This window comes from Oncorhynchus mykiss, chromosome 19, assembly GCF_013265735.2.
Source record: "Oncorhynchus mykiss isolate Arlee chromosome 19, USDA_OmykA_1.1, whole genome shotgun sequence".
Classification (NCBI taxonomy): domain Eukaryota; kingdom Metazoa; phylum Chordata; class Actinopteri; order Salmoniformes; family Salmonidae; genus Oncorhynchus; species Oncorhynchus mykiss.
Window position 1 is genome coordinate 44,104,324 of NC_048583.1, and position 6,191 is coordinate 44,110,514.

Sequence of the window (6,191 nt, forward strand, 5' to 3'; positions counted from 1 at the left end):
TGTGGTGTGTTGGGATTGTAGCTTAGTGGGGTGTTCTAGTGAAGTCTATGGCTGTCTGAAGTGGTTCTCAATCAGAGGCAGGTGTTTATCGTTGTCTCTGATTGGGAACCATATTTAGGCAGCCATATTCTTTGGGTGTTTCGTGGGTGATTGTCCTTAGTGTCCTGATGTTCTTGTTCTGTGTTAGTTTACACAAGCATAGGCTGTTTCGGTTTTCGTTACGTTTATTGTTTTGGTAGTGTTTGTGTTTAGTGTGTTTTTTCATTAAACATTAATCTCAATAGCCACGCCACATTTTGGTCCGACTCTCCTTCTACCGAAGAAAGCCGTTACAACAGCCTCACATCTTGCAAGCTGCCCAGTCAATATCCAATGCCTCATCCTTTACATTCCAAATTGTAGGTTCTGCATGATTTATTCTCACTGCTACAGTAAAAGATAGAGGTCAAACTGCTCATCTGTCTACATCTGTTTTTCACATGAAGGTCTCTTATGAGGCAGAATCATGTTTGTCCAGACAGACAGGTAGACAGAATAACAGCTTTATTACAGCTTTGTAGAATAAAAGGGGAAAAATAGGTAAATGGTTTCAACACTTTAACCTCTGACATTCTTTTGATGATAACCCCAACAGGAAAGACAGCATCCATCTCTAAAATGATTTAATCTGCTGTCTTATTGACAGGGATGCTTCTGCGGTGCAGACGTAGACCATATTGTCATGCGCTCTGCTTGTTTTATTTACTCCCGACAGAATGAGCATGTCTAAAGCGAGATGTTGTGATCATCACTGGCTATTGTGTTCTCAGCTCTATTAAGCTGAGCCAGATGTCTAGAGAGTTTCCGTCTAAATATCTAGATTGAGAAATTCATGGAGGTTGTGGATTTAGAATGCATTTCTCCAATAAGCTAGGTTGTGTGGGGACAGTGTCACTATAGGTGAAATGTCAATCGAGAGGACAGTCCATGTGAATGTGAGGAAACGTTACCAGTCATACAGGCCTCTAGACTCTCCAGACAAATGGCTGCTAAACGAAAAAGAAACAAATATGAAGGCAGAGTTTGGACTCAGACCTGGGGTTAGGATTAGTGCTATATGTCAACGTGATCAAGACAAAGGTGATGGTTGTGGACTACAGAAAAAAGAGGACTGAGCACGCCCCCCATTCACATTGACGGGGCTGCAGTGGAGCAGGTTGAGAGCTTCAAGTTCCTTGTTGTCCACATCACCAACAAACTAACATGGTCCAAGCACACCAAGACAGTCATGAAGAGGGCATGACAAAACCTATTCCCCTTCAGGAGACTTGGCACGGGTCCTCAGATCCTCAAAAGGTTCTACAGCTGCACCATCGAGAGCATCCTGACTGGTTGCATCACTGCCTGGTATGGAAACTGCTCGGCTTCCGACCGCAATGTTACAGAGGGTCACTTTAATAACTGTACCTACATCTTCATATTACCTCAACTAACCGGTGCCCCCGCATATTGACTCGGTACTGGTACCCCCCTGTATATAGTCTCGCTACTATTGTTTTACTGCTGCTCTTTAATTACCTGTTACTTTTATTTCTAATTCTTATCCATATTTTTTAAAACTGCATTGTTGGTTAGGGGCTAGTAAGTAAGCATTTCACTGTAAGGTCAACTCCTGTTGTAATCAGTGCATGTGACTAATCAAATTAGATTTGATTAAGATTTGATCTTTAATAACTACTTATTTGTAGCAGTTTTACTTTAGTGCCTTATTGTAAACAGAATGCATGTTTTGGAATATTCTTGCTCTATACAGGCTTCCTTATCACTCTGTCATTTAGGTTTTATGTGCTTTATTCTATGCTTCCCGTTCTTAAGTTTTGAGCAGTTTCCTTCCTTGAGCTTCTTCGCGAGGCATTGGAAAACCTCCCTGGTCTTTGTGGTTGAATCTGTTTTTGAAATGCACTGCTCGACTGAGGGACCTTACAGATCATTCATTGTATGTGAGGGGTACATAGCTGAGGTTGTCATTAAAAAAAATATTTGACACTATTATTGCACACAATGTGTCCATACAAAGTATTGCGACTTGGTAAGCAAATTTTTATTACTGAACTTATTTAGGCTTGCCTTAAGAAAGGGGTTGAATACTTATTAACTCAAGACATTTCAGCTTTTCATTTGTAAACCTTTCTAAAAACGTAATTCCACTTTGACATTATCCAAGCAATTTGATGAATGGAAAGAGACATTTGTTACAAAACATCAAAATGTGTATTATAATGACATACTACGATTGTCATTAGGCCTACACTTGTAGCTTGAATTGATGCGTCCACTGCTGCCCGCACGCTTCTCGGCCTTGGCTGTGCGTCTAGGTCTTGGCCATTCATCTCCGCCTTGGCATAATGTACGTGTTCTCGTAAAACCACAATGCAATTTGGTGCGTATTCCACCTGGTTTCAAGTCAATTTGCAAATGTTTCATGTTGCTTACATGCGGTAAGAATATATAATAGTGTAATAGCCTTTAGTTTTCTTGGCATTTTGTGTTAATTATTGTGATCGGCTCACGTTTTACCGGTACGGCGTACTCCCACTATACTGGCTTACTTTTACCTTTGATCTACTGTAGCTTTTATTTAGGTGATTGTAAGTTCTCAAAAATCATAGCCTATTATAAAAAATATTTTTTGTTGTTGTTAATGCAATGCACCAAACTGTGATCTCGTGGTCCACCTGGACCTATGCAGCGACCAACAAGTGGGTCCCACCCCACAGTTTGGTCAAAATTGATCTATAACACCCATTACAACTAGTTTTTTAACATCTTATGTTGTTACACATAACTATTTAAAACTACTTATGACAACTTATGACAAGTGTCATAATGTATTATATAGATGTTATAAAGGTTTTATGAATGCATACATAAGGACACCTACAGTAAAGTCTTACCGAGCCCTAATTTTATTGTCACTGAATAAACCTCAGGCTATAAAATAAATATAAAAGAGAGACGCACACTTTATGTATACATAAGCTCCCAGTAATTTATTGGGTAAACCACCAACGGTAGCACATTATCAAGATACAGTTAGTTTCTGAAACAACACCATTGTCATCTGGTTGTCTGGAGTCCAGGCACAAAATTGTGACTTCTGTTGTCTTTCTCTTCAGTCATTCTCACATCAAATCATTGTAATCTGTAGGAAGAAAAATGTAGAAAGCATTCAAATTCCAGTCATAATAGTGTTAGAAATGACACATTGGCTCTTGGGTGTGGCCTTAATAAAGTAGTGGGCTGGATAAAATGAAGGTGGTGCCCACGTTAATGTCTACAGAGATACTTATGAGGGTAAAGAAATAGGTATAGCTAACCACTACTGTGGATGACAAGGACACCATTTTGGATAGTTTCACAGTTTTTCCAACTTCCTTTGGCCTTACTTGGTGGTGCATCCGGAGCACCCTGAGCACCAGCCTGGACTACAGTGTGATTGGCCAGCGCAAGGTTTCTCTCGATCTCTTTGAAGAGGTGTTGGTCAACTTGTTGCAGTGCTTCTATCATTAATGTGGAGGCGTTGTTACCTTTGCTGATAACAGTGTCCACAAGTTGTCGTGCCATATCTGCCCTGTCTAGCATCCTATGTGTCATGGAGTCCCTCTCAAATTTATTGATCACATTTTTTTGTAGTAAATTGTCACATATAGCCTTGATATTAGGCTCATTCAAATCATTCACTATCTGCCACCTTGCCAATTTTAGTTGGGCTGCCCAGAAAGAGAGAGAGAAAAAAAGAAAGAATGGTTATTATACAGTAAAGGAGTTTGGACGAATATAAAATCAGGGCTGCATTCAGCAGCACGTTCAGATTGAGATACTATACAGTGGTTGATTCCCTGCCCAACTACATTGCATTCCATAAACCAATGGTTGTGTGCCACGTCATCAATTGTGCAGTCCGGCAACAGATTGCTATATCAAATGATGTGGTTAGCTGATATGTTAAATACCTATCCAGGCATTGTAATATCGGAGTTGTCTGCAATGTAGTTGGGCAGGAACTCAATCATTGTGTAGAACAAACATATTAGAGGAATTTGTTGGAACAATTTATTTTAATAGTCCCAAGTAGATGGTTTGTAGATTTTCAGATGTTCAATAACTGTCAACAACATTTCAACTAACTATCCACTAACCCTAACCTTAATCCTTACCCTAACCCTAAACTTAACCCTAACCCATCCCTAATTCTAACCTTAACCGTAATCTTAGTAAGCAGTTGCTTATCAACATATAGTTTGTTGATAGTATGACCATCTGTAGACCATCTATATGGGACTATCCAAATAAAGTGTGACCGAATATTTTTACTACTAGTACTTTACTCGTACTTTACAACAAGTCTTAAACTTTTAAGCTCTTTCATTTCAGTGCCAATATTATATGAGTGGCGCAACACATCTCTATCACATTCACACAAACAAGTGGAACATGCTACTTGCTACGATACAACAAAAATGTAAAAAAGCACTCATGAGAGTTGAGTGCGTTCTCTCCCTTTACATTGCTATGATACATTATACACAAACGAAAGACAATGATTCCCAGTTGTTCTCAGCAACATATGACATGAATTATGTATTTAAAGTGTAAAGCTTAGTTACCTGCCATACTCAGATGAAAGTCTAAAAGTGGAATGTGCAAACAGAAAATCTCCTGTGTTTTGTGAACGCAGAAATCAAAAGTGGAAGTTGAAAGTTTGAAAAAATATGTATCCAATCTAGACATGACCACATCTCGTAGCCCAATCACGAACCAAGTTTGATTTAAAAATAAAAATAAAAAAACTCCAATGAATGAAGTTGAAACTCAAAACTTTACTCCACTCATCTCCCACTCACTTTCCCTCGCTCTCTGAAAATGTCCCCCTCCCCCACATGTGCACTCACTCAAACACAGGCACAGATCACAACAACCTGCGTTTCATAATTGAGTACAGTTACATGCAGACAATAATGTGATTATTGTGGATAGTCAGATTTATATAATAGTTTGATTAAAACATTTACATGCTTTGCAAGAAGAACGATTTCCCAAATAATCCTGTTTTTCACACACATAGCTATGTGTAGCCTACTTGGACACCTCCCACTCTCCCACACCCAATAGCATGAAGCCACAGGGCTCTTCTTGCAGACTCTGAATGTTGCAAACCGTAGGTCGTGATTTTTTTTACAATGACGACAGATTTTGGACTTCAATGACGACAGATCTGCAATTTGGGCCTGGGATTAGGATTAGTGCTAGGGTAAGGTCAGTGTCAGTGTCACTACGCTCTGTAAATCAAATACACTTACACAAGTGTAACCTCTGTAACACTTTACTGTAGGTTTCCTAATGTATGAATTAATAAAGCCTTTATAACACCTATAGAACACATGATAACATTTGTCATGAACTGTCATATTTAGTTTTAAGTGCATTTATTTTCAGCAAACTTAACGTGTAAATATTTGTATGAACATAACAAGATCAAGATTCAACAACTGAGACATAAACTGAACAAGTTCCACAGACGTGACTAATAGAAATGGAATAAGGTGTCCCTGAACAAAGGGGGGTCAAATCAAAAGTAACAGTCTGTATCTGGTGTGGCCACCAGCTGCATTAAGTACTGCAGTGCATCTCCTCCTCATGGACTGCACCAGATTTTCCAGTTCTTACTGTGAGATATTACCCCACTCTTCCACCAAGGTACCTGCAAATTCCGGGACATTTCTGGGGGGAATGGCCCTAGTCCTTACCCTCCGATCCAACAGGTCCCAGACGTGCTCAATGGGATTGAGATCTGGGCTTTTCACTGACCATGGCAGAACACGGACATTGCTGTCTTGCAGGAAATCACGCACAGAACGAGCAGCTGGTGGCATTGTCATGCTGGAGGGTCATGTCAGATGAGCCTGCAGGAAGGGTACCACATGAGGGAGGAGGATGTCTTCCCTGCAATGCACAGGGTTGAGATTGCCTGCAATGACAACAAGCTCAGTCTGATGATGCTGTGACACACCGCCCCAGACCTTGACGGACGCTCCAACTCCAAATCAATCCTTCTCCAGAGTACAGGCCTCAGTGTAACACTCGTTCCTTCAACGATAAACGGGAATCCGACCATTATCCCTGGTGAGACAAAACCGTGACTCGTCAGTGAA

The 6,191-nt window shown here is 40.2% G+C and overlaps 1 long non-coding RNA gene across 1 annotated transcript; it reads right to left on the bottom strand.

Moving 5' to 3' along the window:
• Positions 1–3,006: 3,006 nt before the first annotated feature.
• On the bottom strand, positions 3,007–5,072 carry LOC110497950. The gene is made up of 3 exons (XR_002469747.2): positions 4,647–5,072; positions 3,426–3,749; positions 3,007–3,181 (listed from the first exon to the last, which is right to left on the bottom strand). It is a non-coding gene; the product is annotated as an uncharacterized LOC110497950 (long non-coding RNA).
• Positions 5,073–6,191: the final 1,119 nt, after the last annotated feature.